Genomic DNA, 14,045 nt, shown 5'->3' on the forward strand with positions numbered 1-14,045 from the left:
TCTAATACATAGAGATGTGGTAGGAGAACAAAAATCTAAGACATAAATTCACCAAAAAGAGTTGATGTTATGAACTGCCATTATTCTAAAGACTACTTTCACTTCCTCTCCTCTTCTCTTTCACTCACACTACTTGACCTATCATCTGTGATATGTGTGAAAGAGTCATAAAATCTCTTGTGTACATATGTACAATTTAGAGTGGAGGATGATAAGTTCTCACATAAGGAAAATCAGGTAATCATCATGTGTCCATCAAGAATACACCCAGTTATCAGAAAAGGAAGATTTTACATGTATTATCTAATTTAACTCTTTGAACTATCCTGAGAAGTAGAACTATTATTACTCTCAGAATGCAGGTGAGGAAACTGAGGCTCAGAAAGATTTAGTGAATTGCACAAAGTAAGAAAAATAGAAAATGGTAAATATAGGATCTACCATCATGCAGCCCTGCTCCAACTCTTATGCTGTTTTCACTATACCACTTTCTTTTTTGCTGAATTGGAAGGACTACATAGTAGAATGCAGAATGCAGCTAGCTTATCTCTCCTTGTGGCATGTGAAAGCATGTTATGGTAGAGCCTTTCTAATTTCATAGTAAGACAGTATGATTTTATAACACCAGTTTGGCTTTCAGGACAAAACTAAATATTTGTCCCCATACATGTCAAACATCCCTTCCCACTACCCACTCTGACTTTAGTATTGACATTGATGCTACTATTATATTTTATCCCTGCAGAGGCACAGGAAGATACAAGTGAATTACAATTTCAAGATCTAGAAACAGCGCACACACACTCAAATCACACTTCTATTTTTGCACTTAACAAACATGGCTGTTTGTTTTTGCCTCACTGGTATAGAAAGTTTCACTTAAAAAAAGTATGATCCATTTACACCTCTATGTTAAATAACAGACCCATTTAGGTCAAAACAGCAAGCTAGAAGTCAAGTTCACAACTTCATTTTTATTGTGGTTTATCTGCCTCTGAAATTCACAATTCATTCTGAGCTTAGAGATTCTCATGGCTTGCTTTCCAAAATTTCTTCTCCAGACTGAAAAGAAGTTAGGAAGAGTTTCCAAGAGTCTTCTCAGCAATAAGGAAGTATAAAATCCCCATGCTGGGGAGAGGCAGGGGAATTTATTAGGGGTTAGGCAAAAACACAGTCTCTTAGAGAAGAAACATTTAGCTTGCTGTGAAAAAAGTTATGTCACTGAGATTTAAGAAAGGAGAACAGCCTAAGAATTCACTAACAGGAAAATTCAAAATATGTTCCTTGTGTTTCCTGCTTTTATCTCTCTATCTCTGCCTCTCTCTCCCCTTCTCTGTTTATATCAGGGTGGTTGATCTCACTTCTGTTGCCAATCTCTCTCCCTTTTAATGTAAACATATCTGGGGTTCCTGTCTCTTACAGAGATGTGAGATTAGTAATTCACTCCTTCGTCTGTTCTTTCCTTTTCAGTCAATGCCGTGACTCTCCTCCCAGACACTAACGCTGGAAATTGGAGAGTCACTTCAAACTCTGTAATTGTACTAACCCCCATATTCATTCAGAAACTAGGTGATTTTACCTCCTAAAATTTCCACAATCTAGCTGTACCTCTTACCACCATCCTGATACAGGCCACTGTCATTGCCCCACTTGATTACTGCAATAGCTGCCATACTGGATTGCCTACCTTGGACTTCATTTCCTATAATATATCTAACACTAATATTATCACTTAATGAGGACTACCATTTATTTACAGGCTAAGTACTCTTTATACATTATCTCATTCATTCTCACATCAGCCCTCTGATTATATCTGCATCACAAATGAGCAAGATGAGGTGCAGAGAGTTTAAATAAGTTGCAATGAAGTCACAAAAATTACATAGAGCAGAGAGGCCATGTATTATCATTGAAATCCATGGTTGACTTCATACTCCCTTGCCTCTCTTGTAGTACTATCATACTTGTTAAAATTCTTTTAACATGTATTTCTCTTTAATTAGGCGCTATGCCATCTTTTGATACCTTCTAATACTTTCCACATTTAGCCCAGGTGATCCTTCCTTGTAACAGCATGCCATTCCTTTGCTTAAAATCCTTTTCTGGTTTTCTATTGCTGTTAGCATTTACTCCAAACTTCTCATCATGGCTTAAAGGTTTCATCACTATGGATTCTACATCTTTAAACATCACTTAATTCTACTGTCTTCCTCATTCTCTGTATTTAAGAACACTGAGATGCTTTCAGTTCCTATAACAAGCCAAAATTTTATCTTACAAAGGCTTCTGAGTATGTTGTTCCTTCTGTCTGAAATTGTTTCCCTCCAGATCTTTATATGTCTGACTCTTTTTAATCTCCATTTGCAGGCCAACAAGACCTTTTATAACCAACCCTATGAAGGTAATCCAATATGTAATTACATACACTCATACTCTCTATTTTTTCCCTTTTAGCATCAACATTTGCAACTTAAGTGTTTGTTTGCTTCCTTATTGGCTATTTAATGCACTGTGCTCTTAACTCCACAGCACCATAAAAAGTCTGTTTTGTTCATCACCATACAACCAGGACCCAACATGTTACCTATTAAGCACTCAAAGATTACTTGTATAATAGTACTGAACTGAATATATAATAGTGCAAAGCTCCTACTTAGAAGCATTAAGCAAAAGTGAAAGTCATTATACGACTGATATATTTTGCTGTCTGCTATTTTCCTAAAGCGTTGCCTTCTGATTTTTTCTATTAGCATCAGTATTCTCTGCACTTACCCTTTCTTACTCAGAAAATTCATGCCTATAGAGTCCTGAAATAAGAGCAAAGGAATAGATTTCAAAATCACAGGTGATCAGATATACTGGATACTTGATTTTACTGTTTTTATAAATAGAAACCAGCAGAACTCAAGATCTCATAGTATCATCGATGCTATTGTTTGGCCCTCAGAAGGAGAGTAGTACTTGTGATCTACTTCCAAGGGCTACTCAAACTTTTATTTTTGCTAGATAATATTCTATTATAGGCATACCTACCTCATTTCATTAGCAAATTATTTCTTATCTGTGTATGGGATCTGGAATGGGAATGAAGAGCTGCATCTATAGTCCCCAAAATACTCCACATTTGGAAAGTCAATATAAAAGAGAAATAACTCATAAATTATTTCATTCCATGGAATTTTGAGTACTTGCTGTGTTGGATGCCATCATTCAATCAGCAAATATTCAATAGGTTCCATCCTATGAACCCTGTGCTAGGTTCCATAGAAAATATAGAATTGTTTGCCATAGTCTTTCTCCCTAAGAAATCACTTGTCTTTTGGAGGAAATGTTTTTTTAAAAAAATCACTAATACCACAATCATGGAACGAATTGGGGTTAATGTTACAGGTGATTAATAACTTTATGTTAGCACAGCATAATCCCTGTATGGTAAGTAGGAGAGAAATTAATAACACTACCTAGTTTTAGCTGAAAAAGAGATGTATGCAAAAAGATTCAGTACTTTGTTCAAGGTCACAGGGTTAAGTTATGGTAGAGTTAGGAACAGAAGACAGAGTTTTAAGTCCTCTTACTCAATGCATTTCTCACCATATCAGATTGTTTCTGTCAAATTCTTTGAGACAGAGCATTGCAAGTGAGAGAAAATGGCAATTGTACCAAGCCATCTTCATTCTCTTATCGGTATCTATCGGAACAGAGTTGGAGAACAAAGTAGAAATTGTAGTTGGGGAAGAGAGGGAGTTAACCTTAATTTTTCTGAATTATCCACTGTTCTATTTAAATTCTAACATTCCTTCAAAGCTAGCATCGAGCCCCAGCTCTTCATGAAAACCTCCCATAAGCATGCCAATCTACACTGATTATTATCAATATCATTTATCTTGGATTTGAAAATTTGTGATTTCATTAGCAAACAGGTATTCTGCTATGTGTTTGTCCTAATTGCTGAGATTACTGGGGTGGGGTGGTAAATTGCATAGAAGAATAATACATGGCTATTGTCCTCCACAAGTTTACAGTCACATGAATAGACACAAGAGTAATTAACCATAATGGTTTCAAAAACATGCCATGAAAGAAGAAACAAAGATGTTTCTGTGGAAATAGAAACAAAGCCAGCATAGAAGAGGAAGATTGAAAATACAACTTGAAGGATAAGTCAATTTTCAATAATCAAGTTTGTGGGTAGGCAGGACATAGATAAAAGAATGGGAAAGGAATTCAGGGATAAATTAATACCATTCAAAGACTCTAAAGCTGAAAACTGAATAACCTAATGAAATGGAGTTAATATGCATTCTATCCCAGCTGACCAATAGTGTGAAATGTGGAGCATATAGAACAGGAGATTAGAGTGGGGAAAGGTAGTGGAAGAGAGAAGAGATTACAAAGGTAGATGAGACAAGAGCATGGAAGTTTTTGAATGTATTTAATGGGGAATTCTAAGAAATTTGATATAACCATACTTGAGTTTTTGAATGACTACACTGGTGATAGAATATAAGATGGATTAGAAGGATGGGACACAAGGAGTTCATATCATTTGGGAGTATTTTAGTTGATCAATAGTCCAGGTTTGCAGGGATCAAGGGTTCCCTAGGGTATAGAATTTTCAGTGCTAACACCGTGACAGTCCAAGGCTACAGCATAGTTGGTCATCCCACTGCTGTAACAGTCAAGATGATAAAGAACATCCTCTGAATTTGATATGACAGGAAAATTAGAATTTAAAATAAAAGTTGGATATGGAATTGGCCAGTTTCCAAGTTTGTTTGAGGAGTCAAAAATAATTTCATTTATAAAACATATAAAATATTATAGAAAGATCAAAGTTTGGAACTTCTTCAAAACAGTTTTAAATGCAGCAGCTAACAGAATTCACTTTCCCTGAAAACCTGAACAAATTCACCTCTTCCTTATTCCAGTGCTTTCCAAATTTGTATTCTCTGCCACACTTCATTGATTCCTGACTTGTCAAATGTTTTTCTCTAACAGAATCACTGAATTCCACTGGAAATTTGTACTATATACTCCCAGAGATTAATATCTAAACCTCTCCATTTCTTCTAGACTCACCTAACATACTCCATCATATTACTTACTTCTCTGTCCAGGTTAAATAATTTGCCAAATTAACTATTCTCACACAATAACTCACACATTCCTGTTCTGGTTTCTTCTGCTGCACCAACCTTGCAAAGTCCTAATCTAAGAGGAAGTTCACAAATTGTTTTCTCTCATACTATCTAACTGGAAGAATGAGTCTGTTAAAACAAAACAGAGTCTATTTTGAATGGCACAATTATAAATTAATGATCTGCAGCCTAAGATTTTTGTTCCAACCTTCTTCCCATGTACCTAATTAGTATCTTCTTCTTTTAGCATGGTGGCTATCCAACACCTTCACAACTCTACTGGAGCTTCCTCCTCTCTCAAGCTCTCCCATGCACCACCTTTCTCAGCAGATGGCTTTACCCACCACCTCACAGAAAATATTGAGGTTATTGAGTGAGAAGTAACTCAGCTTCATCTACTGTCCCCTCCCAACACACAATCTTATCTAAAGCTGCAATCTTTGTACTTCCCAAGCTGTTCTTTCTGTTGCTCAAGATGAATTAGCACACTCCTCTTATCTCTTTCAGGATCCTCTTCATTAGTTATTCCCTTATACTCCCAGACCACCATGCCCTCCTCCACCTCAACTAATTCTTTGTCATCAAATTTCTTAACCCACCAAATAATAAGTATCTTTTCTATGCACCTTATTCTTCTTGTCACCTTCCTTTTCTATTTAAAAATATTTCTCATAATACTTGTTCACATCAATTATTATCTTTTCCTCACATTATGTCCATTCTTCAATGCACTTCCAAGTGGCATACATATACCCACAACCTCAGTCCAGTCCTGCATTCTGTAGTTCTGAGCCACCCAGACAGAAATGAGAGCAGAATTTCCAGTGGCTCCAATACCAGTAAGGCTTCTTGGTGCCTCCACTCTGTAGTGCTCTGTACAAGATACATGCTACCTACCCCAAAGACGAGAACAAAGAAGAAATGATGCCTTTTTCTTTTCAAAGAGGGGTCTGCAGCTGGGCATGATGATGAACACCTATAATCTCAGAAGCTTGGGAAGCTAAGGCAGAAGGATGGCAAGTTCAAAGTCAGCCTCATCATCTTAGTGAGGTCTTAAGGAACTCAGTGAGACGCTATCTCTAAATAATATACAAAAAAGGCTGGGGAAGTGGCTTTGGTTAAATGTCCCTGAGTTTAATATTCAGTACCAAAAAAAAGGAAAGAAAAGAAAAGAGGAAAAAGAAAGAGAGGTGTGTTGTGCTTGCAGGGGTTCAATACTTAAAGGGAATAACCAGTACAAGGGTGTAATCTAATAAGCAGAGCAGGAGAACCAGTCACCATCTCTGAGTCACTTTCAACCTCTGGCTTTAATGATGTACCTGATAATGAAATTGGCATAAAGTTATGTTTGAGACTCTGTCAAGTTCCTTTTTTGTCTGGTTCCCATATCAGAAATCAATGTTTTACTCCTTTGGCAAGATTCCATCCCTTGCACTGGGCAACCCTACTCTGATTTCCTTCTTCTTCAAATATCCACTGAATTTATAGGCTGCATTAGGAGAATGTGATCTCTCTGAGGGAAGATTCTGTATCTTAGACAGAATATCATTCACTTTACTTAGTATAGGATTAGGCATGCAGTAGTGGCTCAGTTCAAATGCATTAAATTATAAAGGTAAGAGTATGGAGAATGGGCACATATTTGTGGAGCCATATGCAATTTTACTTCTTATGTCTCTCCCATGAGTTACTATTCTAAGAAACTTCCATGACCTTTCTCCCTCTACTACTGAGGAAAATGTTGTAAAGGCAAGGACAATAGATTTGATTCTAACAAATATTGATACCTCAGAGATTCAAATCCTACAATCCCAAGCTTTCCATTTGCAATAGGAATCCATTACTTAAGCAAGAATTTAACCATTGAGCACATTATTTTGTGGAAATACCTAAATTTTATCTCAGAACACAAAGGTACATCAGCTCTTTAAATATTATTCAATGGAGTTGAGTACAAGGTCTTCGTAGGTACCAATAACATCTACAAAAACTCAGGTGCCTTTTCCAATCAACTAGCTCAATGCTAGTTTCAAAAAACATAGCTAAAGTGAGCTTATATTATTATGGCATCAAAATTTATACCAAAATCCTAAGACCCAGTGAAATACTAAATCCAAGAAGTTTGCACATTTATCGTATCAGTTACTATCTAGGTGCTATTCATATGTAACTTCTAATCCTTATAAGAACTCAGGTAATTATTATTGTGCCCTCTTACAGATCAGAAAATGGAGTGTTAGCAGGATTAAGTGAAATTCCCAAAGAGTTATTATCATTTAAGTAGTAATAAAGCTCTTCATAAGTAGAGAAAGCTCAAACTATCCTTGTCCAAACAACTCATGGCATGGAGAACAAAATATTTTAAAGCAATATTTCTGTGGATAAGACTATTTCTCAAAGATGAAGAACCTATTGTTCTGGGCTCTTTCTATCACTTTTATGTACATGCACTATGTTTATATTGTAAATTACTGCCCACCAGGTGTCAGGGTAGGGTTATATCAAAAGCAAGCATCTTTATGTAGTTTTGCCTTTGAACTCAAATCATAATAAATCAATAAAAGTACTAGAACAATTTCTTTATAACAAGAATGAGCTGAATTAGACAAAACTTGTAGGATAGAAAAACTCAAATGCAGTAGAATATATGTTAAAAAGTACTGAATTTGAAACTTAGAGACTTAGATTCTGGTAACTATTCAAATTCATGTTGTGTTGCTTTGATAAACTTCTTCCCTTCTGTGGGCTTCATTTCCCTCATTATTAAAATAAGGCAATGTAATTTTTAACTCCCTTTCAGTTCCAACTGGACATGACTTTATAGGCATTGCCCCTCTCAGTTACCACCAATAGCACTGTCACTGCCACCCCTGATACACCAATAAACCTCAGCCTACATTTATACTTAACAATGCATTATAAATGTATGTCTGCTGATTTATACTTAAAACATCATAAATGTGCATCTGCATAAAATTGACATTAATCTTTACTGAAAAGATTTATTATGAATAAACAGGTCAGGGAATATCATATCTAACTTATGGATGAGGAAATTGGGGCTCAAAGAAGTGATTTTGTTTTTCATTTACCTGAAGCTGTTAAATTATCAAGTGGCAAAGTCAGAGGGGTAGAATTCAGGTTCTAGAAACATCTAGAAAAATTTATGTGCCTTTCCCAACCAACTTTTCCTACTCTCAACTCTACAAGTCTTTACCCTCTCAATCCCCCTGCTCTTTAAATCTCTTGTCGTTAAGTCGGTAGCAGCACTAAGTAAGCAAGTTTCTCAAATTTACTTCTATTTTCTTTGGTGTTAGAGCCAATCTATGTATTTATCATTTGAAAGAAGAGAAATTAAATAAAGAAGGTTGTTGATGGTGAAGAATCTTTACAGGCCATTTGGGAACTTAACATATATATGTATAGTTTTTTAACTTATCCCACATGAAATACTCAAGCTAGTCTGATCCTCATGATCATGGTGTTTTTCACTCAGTCTCCTACAGTCAGAGTCAGAATAGCATCTAGAATTGGAAACTGTAATTTCCTGAATTAATGCACATCAACTCCAAATAACCCTGCTTGACATCAGAAACACAGAGATCTGGATATATTCTGCAAGTCTGCACATTTTTTCTGTTAATTAGAGGAAGTGAAAATTATATTTATCCTTAAAATGAATTAAAGTAATTAGAGCACTCCAAAACTAACCTAAAATTTGAATTTGACCTTCCATACATGACTATTCAATTTTTAATAAGTTAGAAGGAGGCCTAATTAGATATCATGTTTTCAATTGGAGCAGCATTTTGGGCAGACTTAGGATTATATCATGACTTGTTTATTGACTATCTAGCTTGAAATAATTCAATTCATATCACCAGGCATCAGTTTTCCCATATGTAAAAGTAAGATTTTAGTTTCTGATACATAGATCATTGTGTAGATTCAATAGAAAATGTGTGTGAATGTACTAATTTTCATGTCTGGTGCACAGTAAGGAGTAAATAAATATAAGTTCATTTCATCTTTACTTTTTTACAGAGTTATTGTGGAAATCAGATTTCAGAACCCTTTCTTTTGTTGTTTGTGCCATGTCGTATTTTCTTTTAAGAAAGGAAATTACATAAAAAAAACAGTTATGTGTGATCCAAAAGTTAAAGGTATTATGATAATCTTTTTTTTTTTTGAAAGAAATATAGTGGGCATTGGAAGAGATTACTGGGTTGTCTTGAAGATCTGAAATACATGTTCAGAAGACTTTCTCTCATTAAATTTCCCTACTATATTATCATTATTTACCACTCCATGATATATAACTTTTATCAGGAACTGAGCACCTAGAATCAAATTATTATATTACTAGGACCATCTATTCTAAGCCCTTCCTCATTATTATAGGTGAAATATTGAGATACATACAAATGAAACAATTTGCCCAAGACCACAAAATGAGTCATTGGCAGAACTTGAACTACAATCCAGACTTCTTGACTTCTTATGTATGGATCTGTCTAATTCATCACTCTGCCTGTGAAGCATGTGAATGAAGAATAAGTGAAAACTTCCCTGCAAAATATCCTCATCTGGAGTATAAGAATCCTTTTGACCACAAGTTTTTTTAAAAAAATGTAGACCACTTTCCATTCAATACCCTGTTTGTTGGAACTCTTAGAAAGTATGGTTTCACAACAAATATCTTTGTCCTTTTTTGTTAAACATGATAGAGGGCTGTAGATGTCCTGCCTCATAGGACTCCAACTCACCTCAAACACGGCTGGTCAACAATCACCACCCCAAATTCCTTTGGAATTTTATGTTCCACTATTGCTAGGATGTGAGTAGTCCATACATCTTGAACTCAACAACTTTCCCACTTGGACTCAAAAAGAAATGCACTTGACCAAAGAAGAATCTGTGTTCCACAGAAACCACTAAAACACAATTGTCCCACATGAATGACCTGATTCTCAGAATAACCAAAGTCACTTGCTACCTCAGTAGTCCTGTGTATCACCTACTTTAGCTGTGAATATTTTTACCATAATTTAATTGCCAAGATGAACTCCCTAATTAATAAAAATGGCAATGACTCCCCACTACACTTGAGCAAGCAAAATAAAAATATCTTCACTTGTAGGATACTTGGATCTGAGTCTAGTCCCCACAAAAAGCCCAACAAAGTCTGTCATCCCTGTATAGACTAATCCTGATGCAAATTTAATTTGCACAGTCCACCTTTAGGAACTGTCTATCTGGAAATCTTCCTTTGACCTGGTCACTTTATATCAGAACGGTAGAAATGCTAGTACTCAATAACAGTAATCACTGAAAAGATAAGTGCTTCAATTTTGGGCTTTGCTATTCTGTATGGCTGAAATTGAGTCAAAAAGTACCTTTCAAAGGATCAGGGTGAGCAGATTATGAAGGTATAGGATATATTTTCTTTTTCTAATCTAAAAATAATTATTGTCATAAATATATTTACACTATTCTCTGGAAGAATCAGGCTGCTTAGGGGAAAAGGAACATGAGTTAGAACACACAGATCTTACTTCTAACTTTATCACTAACTTGCAGGGTGATTCTGTCTTCACCTCACTGGTTCTGTTTCCTCATCTGTATTGCAAGGGATTTTCATCTGTAAGAGCATTTTAGTTCCAAAATCTATCATATGACTTTGTTTCATTTATCCTGAAAGAAATTACTATGTATCAGTATCTCTGCAAGCTACACTTACCAAATCAAGGAGTTTATGATTAAAAACCTTCCTTCATTATGCAACTAGGTAAACTATACACAGCAGTAATCCAAATCCTCTTTTAATGGCTATTTATATAAGAGTTTTCCAATGAGTATATCTGAACACAACTCCTTGCTTACCATTTTGTCCTATAATTCTTGGTCCCAGTTTACAAAGAACCCTTAGCAAAGGCTGAGCTACATCACAGACTACTATGCTCCTGGTGTAATGGTGGGAGCTGATGGCATTAACCATAACTAGGAATTCTGGTCAGACACAAAGGCAATCACCTTTGCCCCTACTGTAAGAATTCTGAGATGAGAAACTAGGGGGCATTTCAATTCAGACACTGTCCCTTCATTTGCCTGTCCTGAGCTTTATGCTCCCACCAGTCCTCTCACATTGAACTACCAATATCCAAGTTCTAGGCTGTAACTTACCTGAAGCTCAGCCCGTATAGGCACTCTTGTTTCTTTGCAAGAAGCTAGGAGTAGAAAAGCCTAACTCTGGGTGGCACGCACATATCCTGTTGATAACTGAAAAATGCTTCTTTAAAGAGGAAGTTGAGTGCGATTGGTGTCTCACCACAGAAACCTTATTTGCACAGACTGAAGGTAAGTCCCTTGAGCAGATGACGCTTGTCTAGTTTTATTTCTCTTTATTTCATTGGTGCAGAGAAATTCAAAGAGAAGGAAGTCAAAGGCTATGCATACTGAAACGGCGAATGCACACTAGCCTTTCTTACTGTCCCTCACCCTAGCTCCTTCCACCAAAACTCATGTTTGTCTCACTAGATTCCAGTAGGTTCAATGGCAAGAAGGGATTCAAGCAAAATCTGTAGGTTTACCGAAGAGGAAATTTGCTATTCAATCCTGAGAGGAAAGGCTGAGAAACCTTAAGAATACAAGTCAAGGATGACTTTTGCTTAAGCTGTTCTCTATGAGTACATTTCTCCCAACCCCTTCATCTCTAGACTGATAATTTAATGTGTAGTTCAGTTGTTTTTATATCTTCTTTATCCCTTTACTATACTGCAAACTGCTTGAAGGCAAAGACCATGTCTGAGTCACTTCTATATTCCTAACTAGTCTAGCACAAGGAATTTCCATGAATGCTTATTGGATGAAGTGAGGGAAGGGATGAATAAATAAATGCTCAAAGAAGGCATAAGTGTATAAATGAACATAATTGATTACAGAATCTCCCTCCAATGTACTGAGATTCTGATTATTATGTGCAATGCCCATGACAGCTTCACAAGTATACATATAAATGTCACACACTTGGAGCCAGTAGCCTCAGCCAAGTGTAAGAACAATTCTTAGAAACAAGGCTTGCAAAGCAGCACAAACCACTATGAGTGTGCAAGGGAATCACACTCAGAATCTAGGATCTGAAGCTCCAAAGAGCCTTCTCAGTAATAAGTATAGCAACAGAGAAAAAATAAATGATTGTGGATTAGGTCAAAAGGTAGCATTTTGGTTCACAAATAAGACAGATTAAAGAAAGAGGTAGATGGTAGCATTCTTGTAGGAGAACAACCTGGATCTGTAACAAGCTCTTATAAAACCAGAACCATTAGAGAGCTAGATGGAGCCAGGCCCGACACTCAGCGATGTCCAATAAAAATCAATAGGGCATCAAGGGATGGAAAAGAAAAGCTTTCAGCATTGGAAACTAAGAGCTTGGGCTGATTAATGATAAGACCATAACTTATGAGGACTGGCAAAAAGAGAGGGTACTCATTCTGGCTGATGTAGGTCAACTGAAACAAGCTTGACCTTCCTAATTCCGATTTCATATATTTATTCACTCCCAATCTGTTGTTAATTTAGTTTCCTGACTTGGCATCCCTACTGAAAAGAGAATACACTGACAGTCCAACACACATCTCAGGCCATTTGGCAGGTCTGTTCCTCACTATAAATTATTAAATTGGCTTTCTGATACAAATCTGTCCCTTGTGAGTTTGGACAGTGTGAGCCAGTTTTTCTAGTGTGTTATCCTTCCCAGAACGAAAGAGAGATCCAGACCTGTTCAAATTCAAAGCCAAAACCTGAACTAGTGGGAGTAAAAGAATCCTTTCCTGAGGATCATTTATCATCACCACATCCCACCTTCTTTTCACAGATGGCATATTAACATTGCTAGAAGAAAGCATTTTAGATTACTTCATTTCTCTCTTGTATGCAAGTACCCTCTCATGTCACTGGTCCTAAAACAGGAAGCAAATGAAGTTCAGAAGTCAGTATTCCAGTCAGGCAAAAAACAATTCAACTCAGATAAATGCATGTGTTATTTACAAGGAGCAAAACTGTAGAAAAATCTAAAAATCTGATATTTTAACAATCATCTCCAATTAATTTGCAAAACAAAGTCTTCTAGTTGTTAGGTATGATTAATGATTATTACTACCTGGAACCAATTAATAAATATTGTAGTCATAAGAGTTTAAAATAGTAATCCAGCCGTCCATTTTGCCCACAGTTCTGAAAGTTTCCCTTCTTCCTATGTTTTCATTCAGAGCTTTACTTGGTGGCTCATATCTTCCCTAGGCTGGGAAGATTTTATAAATTGCTGCTTCAAAGACTTTTTGGTCTCAAACAGTACCAGTAGAAGAGGAAGGAGAGCTTCTGGTGAGGGCATTATTCATTACCAAATACTGTATTTTCTAGGAGGAACTATTTGATCTTAATATCAGGAAAAACTAGATTTTCATTAAGCAACTGGTTTAATTTGAATCCTATGGATACTGATTGTGCAACTGGTTATGTGTCTCTTTCTATCTGATCTGCTGAAAAACTTGGAACCAATTTAAAGATTACTAGTAGAAACCATAGAGATCTTCTTACACGGCTTTTTTAGATTGGCCTCTTTCGTGTATCAGTTTCTATGAACTTGCCCATTTTTCTTTGTTTATTTACCTTTTAATTTATATTTAACGTATTCTAGTATATATACCTCAAATTACTGTCAATCCTTTCTAGGACAAAAAGTAATAAAGGACAAAGTGAAATACAACCTTATTTATTTTTTTAAAGCCTGAATTCTTTTTTTATTGGTACATTATAATTATGCCTTACAGTGGGGATCATTATGCCATACACACACATGCCCATAACAATATGGTCAATCTCATTCCCTAGTACTTTCCTTTTTCT

General features: G+C 36.0%; 2 protein-coding genes across 4 annotated transcripts in view; both read right to left on the minus strand.

Annotated features, from left to right (window-relative positions):
- The window catches only part of LOC306650772 (putative P2Y purinoceptor 10), a 195,225-nt gene that overhangs the window by 71,923 nt on the left and 109,257 nt on the right, over positions 1-14,045 (minus strand). The gene's annotated exons all lie outside the window — the stretch shown is intronic.
- The window catches only part of LOC306650769 (putative P2Y purinoceptor 10), a 127,893-nt gene that overhangs the window by 4,556 nt on the left and 109,292 nt on the right, over positions 1-14,045 (minus strand). Inside the window, exon 1 of one of the 3 annotated variants that reach the window (XM_079123054.1) lies at positions 11,325-11,457. The exons of the other annotated variants lie outside the window; for them this stretch is intronic. The gene's annotated coding sequence lies outside the window, so the exon portion shown is untranslated. Of the gene's footprint in view, positions 1-11,324; positions 11,458-14,045 lie in introns of those variants that run through there. 3 annotated transcript variants of the gene reach the window in all.

This window comes from Sciurus vulgaris (assembly GCF_902686455.1).
Source record: "Sciurus vulgaris genome assembly, chromosome: X".
Classification (NCBI taxonomy): domain Eukaryota; kingdom Metazoa; phylum Chordata; class Mammalia; order Rodentia; family Sciuridae; genus Sciurus; species Sciurus vulgaris.